We start from the raw sequence: 17,765 nt of genomic DNA, 5'->3' as shown, positions 1-17,765 counted from the left end.
CCATATCCATATCCATATCCATTTAGGTTCATCCATATCCGTATCCATATCCATCACGAACCGGGTGGATCGGATGGATATCCACTGGATCGGGTGACGATTGCCATCCCTAGGTGAAGTAGATAGTCCATAAACTTCTACTTTATTACACTAGTAGTCCATATACTTTTATGATTGTATAATGTGAGGAGTTAACTATTAAATTTTGACGCAGTTAGGTTAGGGTGTCATAGTCAAGCAAGACTGAGGTATCAACTACGCAAAGAAAAAAGTTTAGGTGTTATGATGCAAATGTAAACAAATCACAGGTACTAACGGCGTAATTTTTTCTTTATTTGATGTTATTAAACTTTTTCTTTTCGTTGACTTAAAAACAGAGGTCATGTGATTTCTAATTGAAACTCATGGCTTCAAAGCTCGTTGTAATTTTCTCTCTTAACGCCTTGCTAGCGAGCGTTTTCTTATATATCATACTTTTGCCGTAAAAATAAATAAATAAATAAATAATAAAGATAATAAATAATAAAAATCATTTGCTTTAAAAAAAAATGAGGGCACTCCCAACCCCCAACTTCATTATCATTATCATTATTATTACCAAAATAGCTAATAGACAAAATTTGTCTTATTTGTTATGAATAGTACTATTTAATTTTTCACTTTTCACAAACTAAACCCTCTAACTTTTATTAAAATATAAATCGAACCCTCCACCTTATATATATATTCTAAATTATTATTTATTCCATCACTAACACTAAAAATATTGAATAATAACACCCACCACGCTTTACCGACTTCTACACTGCGCTCAAACAGTAGGACCCACATAGGTCACTACTGTGCTAATATTTTTTTTTCTCCAACGATAAAAGAAGCAACTTTCTTAAAAGGAACAACCCTTCAATGCTACCAAAAGATGTCGAAAAATATTATTTTTTACAAAATAGATCAACTAACTTTAACGCTAAAAGAAGCAACTTTCACAAAAGGAACAACCCTTCAATGTTAGATTTAAAAAAAAAATTATTCAAAACGGAGCCCCGGCGCGAAGCGAGGGCCAACTGGTTATTATTATTAGCAAAATAATAAGTTGACAAAAAAAAAAATATAAATATAAATAATACAGAGTAACAGGGAGGAAGGAAGAGACTTCCTAAAGGTGAATGCCCAATTTAGGAAAGACGACACCACAGGGGAAGAATCACTTATATAAATTATTAATTAATCAAGACTAAATCTTTCTTTTTTTACAATCAATACAATAAAACCCTAATATCTCTCATACCCATCAACCACTCAATCTTTATTCCAAAGGTAACTCTTTCATCATCTTCTTCTTCTATATAATTCTTTTGTGTTGATTATGTTTTGATTACTGCACTTGTATCTTGATCTTTCAAGATCATATGCTAAAGTTATAAACAAATAAAACGCCTCTTTTGAAGATTAATGCAATTGGTGCAACTCTTTTGCCACATCATTTTTGATCGGGATAGAATCTATCCGATAGATTACTATGATTCGGTTGAAATTATATGATAAAAATCCTTATTTATTGAATGGCTAATTTTTTAATGGATTACAAGTTAATTTGTATAAAAAAAAAAAAAAAAATGTGTTGTTTGGATGCAGGTAATTTGATAGTTGGGCCAATTTTCTGTTTGGGTTTGGGCAACTTTTTACGCCTACATATTAGATTTGCTCAAATAATGTAGCAATAATTTGCACATCAAGAAACACTTTTGTAGCCATTAAATAATTTGTTGTCTAGTGTTTGGTATTGTTGATAAGGGTTTGGTGATTAGGTTTTTTTTTTTTTTTTTTTTTTTATGTGTATTTCCAAATGTGGTGTTTTGCAAATTAAATAAATATAAATAAAATAGAAATAAGATAATAAGGCATATATGCAATGCGTGTATGATATCTAAACTTAACAAGTACTTTAAAAAATGTTTTTTCGATCAATAAAACTTGTCACGTTCTTTTCATTTTCTATGTATTATTTCCTTATACTTAATGACCTCTCAGAATTATAATTATTGTTATTGTTATTTCAGGTTTACTGTTATGCTTTCTTGGTTTCAATGGCTTATCCTGGTGTCTTGAACTCGGTGTACGCTGTTGCTGTTTGGATTGTTTCATACGCTTTTGTTGCTATTATTGGGTTATTTCAGATCTCAGGTTTCATCGGTTCTTCTATTTTTAATCGGTAAAATTGCAAATCAAAGATCAAAGACAAAAGTGAAAAGAGGTTATGGGATTTGCACAATTTGTAATAAGTCCTGTCGGAAATAAGGTGATTTTTGTTCATTTTCTTTATTAATTTATACTGTTCTTTTGTTGAACCACCCTGGAAACAGAAATTACTATGCGTCTAAAGTTCATTATTGCTGTTTCTCTATCTAGTTTATAAATATGAAGTTCTGAACATTGTTGTATTAGCATAGAATCATGCACAATTTGAGGACTGCATTCAAGATTATGGAGCCAGAGGGAATCTAGGATGTTTATTAAGTTGGTGAAGTTTGAATTGAAGGTGTAAATATATGTAGGTAGTGTTTACAAGATATTCATAAAAGTGGCTGTTTTTACAGTATGAGTTGTGTAACCTGTTTCTATTAAGCAACTACTTTAGCAATTGTAGCTACTTTAAATGCTAAAATTGTACTTGAACAATAGCAGCTGTTGATTAAGCAAGTATTTAAACATCTTCATGAAATACGGTTGATTTCTTAATAGAAGAATAATCATTTTTCAAAATTGAAAAGAAACAGTTCCAAAATTATATAGTAGTTCTTTTTATGTCTCCAAATCATTCATTCCTGATCTAAGAAACAATCCATGCAAAAATTGGAACTCCACATGTGCTCTATTCAAACTTCTACCAACAGACAAATTTGGATGGTCACTCATCATCATCATCCTCGTCATCGTCGTCCCGTCCAGCAGCCGCATTCAAAGCGTTCAACCTTTCAATAAGCTTCTGCTTCCTCTCCTCGTATGTCAGCTTCTTCAAGTTATACCTAAAAGTACACAACGATTTTCAGCATCATCACAATCTGGTACGGTAGGATTTAAAAGTAACGCGAAGTACACCTAATCCATTCAGCATTTGGCATATAAGTTATACATTCTATCTATTAATTTCCACCTATCATTTAACACACTAACAAATCAAATCTTGAGGTCTATTTTGTTGGCTCTCAAGTTTAGGCGTATAAATCATTTTTTTTATTAGGATTATTCATTTCTTAGTATTACTCCGTATATAATTAGAAGACAGAGCACGTAATCTTTAGTGCATATCCAAGTTGGTTAACAGGTCAAAATTAGTAAATTCTAAAAGGTCAAAACAGGGAAGCAAGGGTAACTTTCCTAAAAGTTCATGTTATCTTACAAATGAAGCAATATCATTGTAAATGAGAATTTACAAATATTATAACAATTTTGTAAAAGATGAGTGAACAATTAGGTAAACTTAACTCTCTTTGGACCCGATTTTATTTTAGCTAATATGTTTTAACTATCTGGTTGACCTCTTAAAGATAAGAAGTAATCTAATTTGACCAATCATAGACGCAGAATGAACTTAAAACTGCCCTCTTAAATAATATTGTAACATGAACGAGAGACGTTTTCCTTGTTTCATCGTATCAAGACGATTAGAGGTTTGCTATTTTAGGTGTCAAGAAAGATAACCTTGTACCATATAAATCAATGACATTTTCAATCAGTTTATGGCATCCAGATAGTTCTAAGTTTATCCTTTATTGCGGTACAATGGTCAAGAAAAACGAGAGAAAGAAGTTACCTCTTGTGCTCTTTAGGTTGCTTATCAGATTTCTTTGGGGTCGGGTCAGCACGAACAGCAGCATGCACCTTCTGGTAGATCTCTTCAAGGTTATCCGCATCAACCCCAGCTTTAATGTAGTCAGAAAAGTGAGTCTGATACTTCTCTGGCTCATCCTCCATCAAAGTCTGTATACCATCCATAAATATCAATTGGTGATGCAGTAACTTTGACCAGTCAAAGACTATAGATTAATATTAAAACTAACCCTCGTGTAGGACGCAACATGCCCACCGTAAATGTACTTTCTGTGAACCTCGGCATCAAGTTGCTTACTATCCTTGTTAAATCCGGCAAACCTCTATTCACTGTGAGGGATGTCAATGCCACCATCTAGAGCTCCCTGAACCAATCAATCAACATAAACTCATAAATAGAGAAATAATAATCATAATCATTATATTTGAACATACATTATAAGAACAACAATGTACCTTAAGAGCACCAAAAACACGGTTTCCAGTAGTTGTTCTAAGAAGACCAACATCCAAAAGAGCCCGAAACGGCCTCCTACTTTCTGCAGGCTCAACCGAGTAGTCTTCCCCAGTTGCCTGCAAAATATGTTTCTCAGTTTACCATAATGCTGATTGGTTACATTTAAGTAACACAGATTACACACCTCAACATTACCCTCGTACTCCTCGTCCATTTCAAGTGTCTTCAAAACACGGCGAGCCAATAAAAGTCAGGTACAATAGGCTGCATTTAGATATATGTCAACACTTTACAGTAACACAAATGAGATTATGATAAATAAAAGTTACATAAATAACCTGCAGCATAATTGGTGAGCCCAACTTTAAGACCATACTGAGGTAGTTCATGAGCATATGCTGACGCAAGAACCATATCCCCAGCAATAGTTGCTGACACAATTTGTGCGATTATATCCTTGTTGGTCTTATATAATCGTTAAAGGAAACTTTATAATATATAGAAGCAAGAGTTGCTCAAATCTTGATACGCAACTTAAAATTTAGTAAGTACTAAGTAGCTATCGAAATCCACATAAAGTCTGTATTCTACTAATATTTAAACAAATAAACACGGTCATAATGAAGTGAAATATAGATTTAGGCACAAGAAATAAGAAGCTGAAAAAACATTGATCATATCAATAGATTAAGTTTCAACAATTGAAACAATGTGTGCAAGTTGGAAAGCCAATGACAGAAAAACAAGTAAATCAAAAAGATACAAATCTCACAACATAACGGTACTTCGGCGTGTTGTACTTATTGTTGTCTTGGTTAATGAGGCGTACCCTTGCACGATAATCGGTCTTGCCCTCTGCAGCAAACAAACAGCATAAAAACGTAACTCAAAACATCAGAAACATGCTACAAAGCACGCAACTAAGATACATACCTCTTCTTCTCTTGAACTTGACTTGAAACCATTTGAAGTATGATCGTGACTTCTGGGCTTTAACAAAAGCCTTCATTTGTAAAAAAAAAAAAAAAAAAATTCAGTGAAATATATTAATTAATAATATTACATTAGAGCAAATATGGGTACTATTGATGAATAGTTACCCCCAAAATTATTTACTCATTATATATTAAATATTGTATTTTAATAACCAAAACACCAGCGCTTCACTGGTCTACTGCGCGCGCACATGATCAAGTGGTCATGGGTTCGACCCCCATACCCCTTTTCCTCTTTTTTCCCTCCTTATCTCATGGTATAGACCATCAACATCAATACAACAAAAATCATATAATTCCATCTGTTTATATGATAATCATTACCACTCAACACATGACTCGCTGAAAGAACAAAAACCAGAAATAACCAACAGACAGAAACTAATGCCAAACAAAAAGATTGTGATAAACTCCCTCTCTCTCTAATAAACCTCTCTGACTTGCGAACCCAGATCTAGATCTAGATTCAATCTCCAACAAACTCTCCTTCAACCTTTCTCCGTTCACCTCCCTGCCGGTTTGTAATCGTCCTCGTTGCTCGTTTTCCGACCACCGGTATCTCACCGGTGGTCGGGGTTTTTTTCTTTTTTGTTTTGGTTTTCTCCGGTGGCTGCGGTTTCTCCACTGATTGGCGGTGGTCCTGCGGGTTCTTCCTTTGTTTTCACAACCGTTGTCGTGGTGTAAGTGGGTTGTGGTTCGTTGGGTCCATCGTCCGGTTGGTTCGCTCTGGTTTCTGGCTCCGTCATGTGATGGCTCTCTCCGGCGGCAGACGGTGGCCGTCCACCCAGTTGGTGGTGGTAGCCGTCTGTTAAGCGGGTGGGGACATTTTTGCTAGTACTAGTTAACCCCTGAAGCCCTTAGGTGCTCCGTTCTTCTGGTGGTTGATGTAGGTGGTCCTTCTGGCGGTCGAGGTAGGTGGTAGTCACCGACGACGGTTGGCTCAACTTGCTGTCCTAACTAATGATTTGTTCCACCACCCAGTTGGTGGGGGGTAGATTGTTATTTGGGGCGGTGGTCGGTTTGGATCTTTGCGTCGATGACTAGTTGCGGTGGTGGTGCAGTCCGGATATGCTGTTTGCGGTGGTTATGGGGGCTATTCACCCAGTTGGTGGTGGTTCTCTATGGCGACATGTGGGTGGCGGTATTTGGCGAGGGATCAAGGGTTTTTTGGTGTAGGCGGGCGTGGTTCGGTGGCGGATTGGGCGATTTTGCTACCGTGGTTTTGTAGCGGAGGTCCTTTCCTTGTCTGGTGGCGCTCTTAGGTTTGGTCCAAGCGACGATCTCCTACATGGAGATCTGGGCTTAGCTTCGAGGGTGGAGCTGGTTTTTTGCGGATGGGATCTGTATGTGACGGCTTGGATAGGTTGCTGCTTCCGGCGTTCACTGGTTTGGCGGTGATCGGCGTTTTTACCGATAGTCTCCTTTGTTTAGTTTGGACGTTTGTTTTGTCTTATTTTTGTACTTGTATGTTTTTAGGTTTTCCGTTGTTTGACTTAGTTAGACATATTCAGTCCATTAGCAAAGTGCGTATTGTTCACCCTGTTGGTGGGACCGTTTGCTTTGGTGTGGGATTTATGTCGATAGTTTTAGCCTAGGTTGGAAGCCCGAGAACTCATTTGTACTGTTATTAATCTTTGGATCCGTTATATGTTATCGTTTTTTTGCAGCAAAAAAAAAAAAAAAAAAAAAAAAAGATTGTGAATTTTATCAAAAACAGAGAAAAATAATAATTCAATAACTTAGAAAACTTGCATTTATAATATAACGTGCAACAAATAAACTAATTTGAATTGGGGCAGCTTTTGCGGATGAAACTCATACCAGCATATCATAACTTTAATTTGATATATGTTATTAAAATTTCAATTTACAATATACATTTACATTCACCATAACGTAACAATAACAATAATAATATAAATCATAACAATATTTCGTGAGCAAAGATCAAACAGTTGACATATATTTGCACCTCTCATATACATACATACGGAGCGCAAAGTTAAACTAGATCACAAAAAACTAACTCAAAATGAAGCATTAATGCAACAGTAGTAGTCAATTAAGCTTTACGTAAATAACCTATAACTCACGTTTCATCAGAAAATTAATCATACGCATCATTAAGATGTAAATATACAATTTCCGCTCGTGTAAGTCTTAATCAATCAGAGAAACAGAAAATGATAACAGCAGAGAGACGTATGAGAATCTTACCATTATGATCGTCGGCCGGGGGTTGCAATTTGCAAAAGATTGCAAGTGCAGCACAGAAGTGGACAAAAAGGTGTTCGAACACTAAAAACCCTAGAAGACAGTAATGATCGACGGCTACGATTGATTTTGGTTTTATATCATCTTAGAGCACTACAAGATTATAAATTCGGCATATAAAGTCCCTTACTTATGACAGTTCTTTCATTTAAGTCTATTCGTGTAAAATACCGTTTTAATGAGACCTAAAGTTTTTATTAAAATATGGCGATTAATCGGTCCGGCTACAATTTGATTCATATGGCTCGCTAGAAATAAAGCTCTTTTCAATAGAGAGTATACATCTTGGTCTTCTATCGTGAAGAAGTTAAAGTAAAGTCCTTCGAGTAGGCTACAAATGCAAAGATATGCTATCCTCACCAATTTTATATTTGGGACTCGAACCCATGGGTGCTACTTTGATTCTAGTATGGGCAACGTTCAAGTTTATCAATTTTGTCTAGATTGGTGAACATTTTAGTTCTTAGCCTCCTGCAATGTGTCTAGTGTCTTTGTAATTATAATGTTACAGTCTTTGTACTTAGTTTCCTTTTAATGCCTCTTACCAGTGTTGTAAAAAACCCGATTACTCGTCGATTAATCTCCGATTAATCATTTTTAAGAGAAATTCGTTCCGATTTTCAAAAATCCGTTTAATTAAACGGTCAACGTCAATTGATGGGTCAAAACCAAATTTGATAACAAAAATCGGTCAAAGTCAAAAATGGTTAACATTTTAACATGGATTTAAACTAGAACTTTATAGTTTTAGAGCAAAATGATCAATTTTAGACAATTATGTTAAAGTTTATTTGTACATTTATGGTTTTTTTTCTATATTTACACATATAATTTTTAAAATTTAATATTTTAATGTATACAGTACAATCCGATTAATCTCCGATTAATCCCCGAATTATTAATTATTCTTTCCAAAATCCCGACCGATTAATCTCCGAATAGCGAATTTTGCAACCTTGCCTCTTACCATGTTTTAATGGATCACAAAGAGGGCTTGTATTGTATTTGAACCAAGCTATTGATTTAATAGCTAGGATGATTTAATATATTTTTTGTTTTTTTGCCAAAAAAAAAAATTAAAAAATGGTTAAAAGCTACAAATATGCTATGTACTTTCTCAAATATTCTGATATAGGCTATATATCCATTTTTGTCTCACTGTCGGCTATATACTTTCAAAAAGTGTACTAATATAAACGATAATACTTTTTAACCTTCAACTAAAAAAGTTCCATATTTATAATTTACATTGTAACAATATATATATATATATATATATATATATATATATATATATATATATATATATATATATATATATATATATATATATATATATATATATATATATATATATATATATATATATATATATAGTTTACATTGGAACACATGAGAAACTATAGTCCACATCAAATTAAAAAAAAAACATAAAATTACACGTAATTATTTTGACCGGCTGTATCGGTAACTGGTAACCAATTGTTGACATAAAAACACTTTTTGAAAGTATATAGCCGACAGTGAGACGAAAATGGGTATATAGCATATATCGAGACATTGAGAAAGTATATAGCCTATATCGAGGCAGTGAGACGATGGATGTCTAACTTCAATTCCAATTCTGCATGAATCCCAATGGATTCTGTAAACCAAACGGGGCCTTACATTTTGAGTTGAAACTTGAAAGTGACACAAACTATCGTTATATTTTTGTAAGGATTAAATCTACAAATAGGCTATATACTTTCTCAATGTCTCGATATAGGCTATATATAGGCTATATACCCATTTTCGTCTCACTGTCAGCTATATACTTTCAAAAAGTATTTTCATGTCAACAATTGGTAACTGGTAAACAATTGTTGACATGAAAACACATTTTGAAAGTATATAGCCGACAGTGAGACGAAAATGGGTATATAGCCTATATCGAGACATTGAGAAAGTATATAGCCTATTTATAGCTTTAACCCTTACAAAAATCTAACGATCGTTTGTGTCACTTTCACGTTTCAACTCAAAATGTAAGGCCCCGTTTTGCTCACGGAATCCAATGGAATTCCTGTGGAATCCCATTAGATTTCATGAAACGGTACATAAGTGTTATAAGTTACAGGTATGAATGAGTCGAGCTATTTGTAATGACCCTACTTTTTCCGTTATCTTTTACCGTTAATTATTTAACGACCGTTAACTGTTATTCGTGCCACGTCATTTCTATGACCTATATTATTATTTTAGTAATAATATATTAATTATTATGTGTTAAATAAATATTTGTATTCATATTTTATATCGTACGTTTCTACGTGTCGCGGATTTCTATCCGGCTAATCTTTTCGGTTTTCAAACCAACGGTCGAGCTTTTGGGATTTTTGAATCCTAATTATTTTAAATATGATATTTTAATTTCATATATTTATATATAGTGTTTATATATATTTTTCGCCGCGTAGTTAATATCTCTCCGATTATTTAATCGCGTAATCGTGTTTTCGCGTTTCGGGTTTTGTTCGGGCATTCGGGCCACAAGACTTCCTACATTTATCAAATTTGGGCCATTTGGAGCCCACCCCATGCCATTTTCGGCCGAACCACCCAAGGAAGGGGTTGGTTTTGCCATTCCTTGTAACTTGTGATTTTTTTTGATCAAAACTACAAAATTCATCTCATTTCTAACCTAGCAACTATTTTTTTTCTTCCTCTCCTTGTGTTCTTGGCCGTCTACTACCAGCTCCCCAACATAATCATCATCAATTAAAATATTGCTTGGATCATTTGATTGTTCATATAAATGGATTCCTCTCTTCGATCTCTACACATTGATATCTCTTGATTCTTGATTAGGGTATAAACCCTAACCCTAGCTTTTCAATTTTTCATTTATTTTTTCTGATTTTATATGTTATAATGATAGTATGATGCTTATATGTTATTGTATTGTTGATTGTATGCGTAGAAATGCTCGATTATATATGTTTTCGGTTTGATTGTTTTGGGACAGCGGTTTGATTGTTGTTTTCTGTAAATATAACTGATATGAAAGTGAAATTAAAGTGTTTATATGAGTTCCTCTCATCAATACATTAATTTTAGACTCCGGATTCATGTCATTTCGATTTCCGGAGCTCTAGTTATGCTTAAAATGGTGTTTTGTTGAGATTAAAATGTGAAAACGAATTGAATCAGGTATGGTCTCACTTTGTGACCACTTTTGGAGTCTTTAGGGTGTACTAGTGTGTTAGGATTGATGATGGGATGAACTTTCATGTTCGGGTCATCGAAATCCGAGCCACGGATCACCCGGTACGACTAAAACATGTTTTTGAACGGATTAAAGCTACAAGTTGTTTAAGGGCTGATCATGTAACACCCTGTTTTTTTTTTTTTTTTTTTTTAAATCACAGCGGAAGTCTTAATTCACATAAATACCCTTAGTTAATTACGAACATGATTATCACAAATCATTAGCTAGTTACTTATTACAAACAACCGGTGTTACGTTAAACAACTAGTTACATATTTATAAAAGTTAAGACATCAGAGTTCGTCTTGTCAAACATATCGTCAACCCAACTCCCGTCCCTACCAGCACTAAGATCGAAAACCTGCAAGGGAGGAGGTGAGGGGGGTTAGCACGAGGCTAAGTGAATGGAATCATCTAACAGATCTAGCATACAGTACCAACTTGTACAACTACAGCAACTACAACAATCCATAACAGCCAACTGACAACTAATAACTAGCAACTATCAACTGGCAACAATCAACTAGCAACTATGCTCCAACTAGAGACTCGGCGGCTTGTACGAGCACACGACCACTAGCTGATCAGTCTAGCGTCTACCGAAAGTCCTTACTACTGAATCCCCAGTATAGTAAATCCACACGCAGGTGATGCGTCATTCAGCACTATACTCAACAAACAGTAGCCAACTGGACCCAACCACAACAAGGTTGACCTCCCTGAGCTGAACCTAACAACAATAGGTTCCAACAGGCAACTACAACTTGTGCACACAACTGTTAAGCAACTACCACTACGAACAACTGTTCCTACGACTAGCATGGCAACTCTACAATGATCATTATTACAACATATCTACTAAGCATAGCAACTAAAATAGTATAACATAGTAGCACAACTTGCTACTCTATACTACACCCGGAGATAATCCCACTCACCGATTACCAGCTACAGCTCAGTTATCTTACTTCTGAGCTTTTTCCTTGTTCTTATCACCTGAGAACAACACAACGAAGTCAATATACATATTTCAATCAATAGTATAATCAAATCATACTATAAACTAGGTCATAACACCATATATTCATAATTTTATGAGTCTACATCATGACTCCATTCAATAATGGCATACAGGTGCGTGCAAAACACGACATACACACTAAAACTCCTTTTTCGACCCAAAAACAGTTTGATCTAGTTTCTTAAAAGTTCATCATTGAAAAGTATTCTTTATTACGATTCTAACGATAGTTTATTCATAAAAAACGGAGTTACGTTTTGAAAGTTACGCCCGTTTCAATTTCATAAAAGACACTGTAGCAAATAGTGACACTGTAGCAACTCGGGTACTGTAGCAACTCGGGGGTACTGTAGCAAATCGGCACTGTAGCAAATAGTGGCACTGTAGCAAATAGTGACACTGTAGCAAATAGTGACACTGTAGCAACTCGGCACTGTAGCAACTCGGGCACTGTAGCAACTCGGGTACTGTAGCAAAATACTGTAGCAACTGGTTCGAACACATTCGCTGATTTCGTATTTTTTTTCCCAAAAACTCGATTTCTAAGTGTTTTTTACCAAATTTTAAGCACAAGAAAGTTACTAAACATATATACAACCTATTTCTAACATCAATTAAGCATAACTAACATATTTCATGAAGATTCAAGCTCAAAAACCACACTTTTTACTCAAGAACATAAAAACCCATTTAATCAAGAATCAAAGCAAGGATTCAACAAGACAAACCTGAGATGATGCTCACAATGATGCTAGAAATCAGTTTCTAAAGTCTCTTAATCCAATTTCAAGTTTAGATCAACTAGGGTTTGTGAAGGAGATAGAGATTAGGTACGGTGTTTGTTTAGAAGCTTCAAGAAAATAAGAGAAGTAGCTTAATTCTAGGTTTTATATTTAGGTTAAATACAATACCTCATCACACACGGGTATTTACCAGTTATCTGATATCTTTCGTACTTCGTTAGGAGGCCCTAACGGAGTCCAAATTCAACAAACGAACCTGTTCTGTGACCCTTGTCACAAACTGGTCTCAACTAATCAACCAAATAATTATAAACATATAATTATAAAAATCACTAATTACGCCCTACCCCAGGGTACAATGGTCATTTCATCTAGGCCCAAAATGCGGGTGTTACAGATCATCACGACTTGTTTGCTGTTCTTGGGATGTTCTTGAGCACGCTAATGTGTCGGGTAGGTTGGTTAGGCGAAGATATATATAAGACTCGCCGAAAACTGATTCCCGGGGCTCAAGTTATGACCCGATGAACTTTTAATTAAAACTTATGGTTATTAGTTATGACTTATGATATAAATAATGAATTTCATTATTAATAAATTACTTATGATATAAAAAGTAATTATTTAATTAAAGACTTATGATATATATATATATATATATATATATATATATATATATATATATATATATATATATATATATATATATATATATATATATATATATATATATATATATATATATTATCATTTATTAATTACTTATGATTTAATTAAACATTTAATTAAACTTATGATTAATAATATTTTTATTATTAATGAAAAATACTTATGGTAAGTATTAAACTTATATTATGAGATTATTATAATAAGACTTATAATAAGGATTAATTAATCATTTAATTATTATAAGGCTTATTTATTATTTAATTATTTAATACTTATGATTTAATAATTATAATTAGAAACTTATGATATGATTAATAATTAATTATTAATTAATAATACTTATGATATGATTTAAAATCTATTATTAATTAATAATACTTATATTATGACTAATATTTAATTAATTAATTAAATACTTATGTTATATTAATTATATCATTTAAACTTATGTTAACTTTAATAATTCATTTAATTTAATTAAAAATTATGTTATGACATAATTATACATATTTAACTTTAATTAACATTATAACCTATATTATTAATATAACTTATACTTTTAAAATTAATGTTGACTATGTTTGACCAGGGTTGTGAAATGTCCCGTTCATATTGATTATAAACGTTCCATATTAATTGATTTCGTCGCGAGGTTTTGACCTCTATATGAGACTTTTTTCAAAGACTGCATTCATTTTTAAAACAACCATAACCTTTATTTTATCGATAAAGGTTTAAAAAGCATTACGTAGATTATCAAATAATGATAATCTAAAATATACCGTTTACACACGACCATTACATAATGGTTTACAATAAGAATATATTACATCAAAAATAAGTTTCTTGAATGCAGTTTTTACATAATATCATACAAGCATGGACTCCAAATCTTGTCCTTATTTTAGTATGCAACAGCGGAAGCTCTTAATAATCACCTGAGAATAAACATGCTTAAAACGTCAACAAAAATGTTGGTGAGTTATAGGTTTAACCTATATATTATCAAATCATAATAATAGACCACAAGATTTCATATTTCAATATACATCCCATACATAGAGATAAAATTCATTCATATGGTGAATACCTGGTAACCGACATTAACAAGATGCATATAAGAATTTCCCCTATCATTTCGGTAAATCCTTCGGACATGATAAAAACGAATTCAAAGTACTAAAGCATCCTGTACTTTGGATGGGGTTCGTTAGGCCCAATAGATCTATCTTTAGGATTCGCGTCAATTAGTAGATCGGTTTACTAATTCTTAGGTTACCAAGCAAAAGGGGCATATTCGGCTTCGATCATTCACCCATATAATGTAGTTTCATTTACTTGTGTCTATTTCGTAAAACATTTATAAAACTGCATGTATTCTCATCTCAAAATATTAGTTTTTAAAAGTGAGACTATAACTCACTTTCACAGATTTTTACTTCGTCGGGAAGTAAGACTTGGCCACTGGTCGATTCACGAACCTATAACAAATATGTACATATATATCAAAGTATGTTCAAAATATATTTACAACACTTTTAATACATTTTGATGTTTTAAGTTTATTAAGTCAGCTTTCCTCGTTAGTAACCTACAACTAGTTGTCCACAGTTAGATGTACAGAAATAAATCGATATATATTATCTTGAATCAATCCACGACCCAGTGTATACACGTCTCAGGCTAGATCACAACTCAAAGTATATATATTTTTGGAATCAACCTCAACCCTGTATAGCTAACTCCAACATTACTGCATATAGAGTGTCTATGGTTGTTCCAAATAATATATATACATGGGTCGATATGATATGTCAAAACATTTGCATACGTGTCTATGGTATCTCAAGATTACATAATATATTAGAATACATGTATAATACAATATAAGTTAGCTAGGATATGATTTGTATAGAATTGTTAATATTTCCCGTAGCTACAAAAATCAAAAAAATATCCAATCTTGTTTTACCCATAACTTCTTCATTTTAAATCCGTTTTGAGTGAATCAAATTGCTATGGTTTCATATTGAACTCTATTTTATGAATATAAACAGAAAAAATATAGGTTTATAGTCGGAAATATAAGTTACAAGTCATTTTTGTAAGAGGTAGTCATTTCAGTCGAAAGAACGACGTCTTGATGACCATTTTGAAAAACATACTTCCACTTTGAGTTTAACCATGATTTTTGAATATATTTTCATGTTCATAAGAAAAATCATTTTCCCAGAAGAACAAATTTTAAATCAAAGTTTATCATAGTTTTTAATTATCAAACCCAAAACAGCCCGAAGTGTTACTACGACGGCGTATGTCCGGTTTTACGGTGCTTTTCGTGTTTCCAGGTTTTAAATCATTAAGTTAGCATATCATATAGATATAGAACATGTGTTTAGTTTATTTTAAAAGTCAAGTTAGAAGGATTAACTTTTGTTTGCGAACAAGTTTAGAATTAACTAAACTATGTTCTAGTGATTTCAAGTTTAAACCTTCGAATAAGATAGCTTTATATGTATGAATCGAATGATGTTATGAACATCATTACTACCTCAAGTTTTGTGGATAAACCTACTGAAAAAGAGACAAATGGATCTAGCTTCAAAGGATCTTGGATGGCTTGAAAGTTCTTGAAGTAGAATCATGACACGAAAACAAGTTCAAGTAAGATTTCCACTCGAAATAAGATTGTTATAGTTATAGAAATTGAATCAAAGTTTGAATATGAGTATTACCTTGTATTAGAAAGATATCTTACTGTAAATAAAAAAGATTTCTTGAGGTTGGATGATCACTCTACAAGATTGGAAGTAAGCTAGCAAACTTGGAAGTATTCTTGATTTTATGAAACTAGAACTTGTAGAATTTATGAAGAACACTTAGAACTTGAAGATAGAACTTGAGAGAGATCAATTAGATGAAGAAAATTGAAGAATGAAAGTGTTTGTAGGTGTTTTTGGTCATTGGTGTATGGATTAGATATAAAGGATATGTAATTTTGTTTTCATGTAAATAAGTCATGAATGATTACTCATATTTTTGTAATTTTATGAGATATTTCATGCTAGTTGCCAAATGATGGTTCCCACATGTGTTAGGTGACTCACATGGGCTGCTAAGAGCTGATCATTGAAGTGTATATACCAATAGTACATACATCTAAAAGCTGTGTATTGTACGAGTACGAATACGGGTGCATACGATTAGAATTTTTGATGAAACTGAACGAGGATGTAATTGTAAGCATTTTTGTTAAGTAGAAGTATTTTGATAAGTGTCTTGAAGTCTTTCAAAAGTGTATGAATACATATTAAAACACTACATGTATATACATTTTAACTGAGTCGTTAAGTCATCGTTAGTCGTTACATGTAAATGTTGATTTGAAACCTTTAAGTTAACGATCTTGTTAAATGTTGTTAACTCAATGTTTATTATATCTAATGAGATGTTAAATTATTATATTATCATGATATTATGATATATTAATATATCTTAATATGATATATATACATTTAAATGTCGTTACAACGATAATCGTTACATATATGTCTCGTTTCAAAATCATTAAGTTAGTAGTCTTGTTTTTACATATGTAGTTCATTGTTAATATACTTAATGATATGTTTACTTATCATAATATCATGTTAACTATATATATATATATCCATATATATGTCATCATATAGTTTTTACAAGTTTTTAACGTTCGTGAATCACCGGTCAACTTGGGTGGTCAATTGTCTATATGAAACCTATTTCAATTAATTAAATCTTAATAAGTTTGATTGCTTAACACGTTGGAAACACTTAATCATGTAAATAACAATTTCATTTAATATATATATATATATATATATATATACATGGAAAAGTTCGGGTCACTACAGTACCTACCCGTTAAATAAATTTCGTCCCGAAATTTTAAGCAGTTGGAGGTGTTGACGTATCTTCTGGAAATAAATGCGGGTATTTCTTCTTCATCTGATCTTCTCGTTCCCAGGTGAACTCGGGTCCTCTACGAGCATTCCATCGAACCTTAACAATTAGTATCTTGTTTTGCTTAAGTCTTTTAACCTCACGATCCATTATTTTGACGGGTTCTTCGATGAATTGAAGTTTTTCGTTGATTTGGATTTCATCTAACGGAATAGTGAGATCTTCTTTAGCAAAACATTTCTTCAAATTCGAGACGTGGAAAGTGTTATGTACATCCACGAGTTGTTGAGGTAACTCAAGTCGGTAAGCTACTGGTCCGACACGATCAATAATCTTGAATGATCCAATATACCTTGGATTTAATTTCCCTCGTTTATCACATCGAACAACGCCTTTCCAAGGTGCAACTTTAAGTATGACCATCTCTCCAATTTCAAATTCTATATCTTTTCTTTTAATGTCAGCGTAGCTCTTTTGTCGACTTTGGGCGGTTTTCAACCGTTGTTGAATTTGGATGATCCTCTCGGTAGTTTCTTGTATTATCTCCGGACCCGTAATCTGTCTATCCCCCACTTCACTCCAACAA

At 33.1% G+C, this 17,765-nt stretch overlaps 1 long non-coding RNA gene and 1 pseudogene across 2 annotated transcripts; one reads left to right on the top strand and one right to left on the bottom strand.

Moving 5' to 3' along the window:
• Positions 1–1,144: 1,144 nt before the first annotated feature.
• LOC139883012 (uncharacterized) lies at positions 1,145–2,723 on the top strand. Of its 2 annotated transcripts, none has more exons than XR_011771828.1 (3): positions 1,145–1,317; positions 2,061–2,299; positions 2,451–2,723. It is a non-coding gene; the product is annotated as an uncharacterized lncRNA (long non-coding RNA). The 2 variants fall into 2 exon arrangements; XR_011771829.1 differs by having other exon boundaries at positions 2,446–2,723.
• LOC139883001 (large ribosomal subunit protein uL18-like) lies at positions 2,704–5,297 on the bottom strand (annotated as a pseudogene).
• Between the last annotated feature and the right edge of the window lie 12,468 nt (positions 5,298–17,765).

Source organism: Rutidosis leptorrhynchoides, chromosome 1 (assembly GCF_046630445.1).
Source record: "Rutidosis leptorrhynchoides isolate AG116_Rl617_1_P2 chromosome 1, CSIRO_AGI_Rlap_v1, whole genome shotgun sequence".
Lineage (NCBI taxonomy): Eukaryota > Viridiplantae > Streptophyta > Magnoliopsida > Asterales > Asteraceae > Rutidosis > Rutidosis leptorrhynchoides.
Note: the sequence above shows the minus strand (reverse complement) of the source record. Positions and strands in the feature narration are given on the sequence as shown.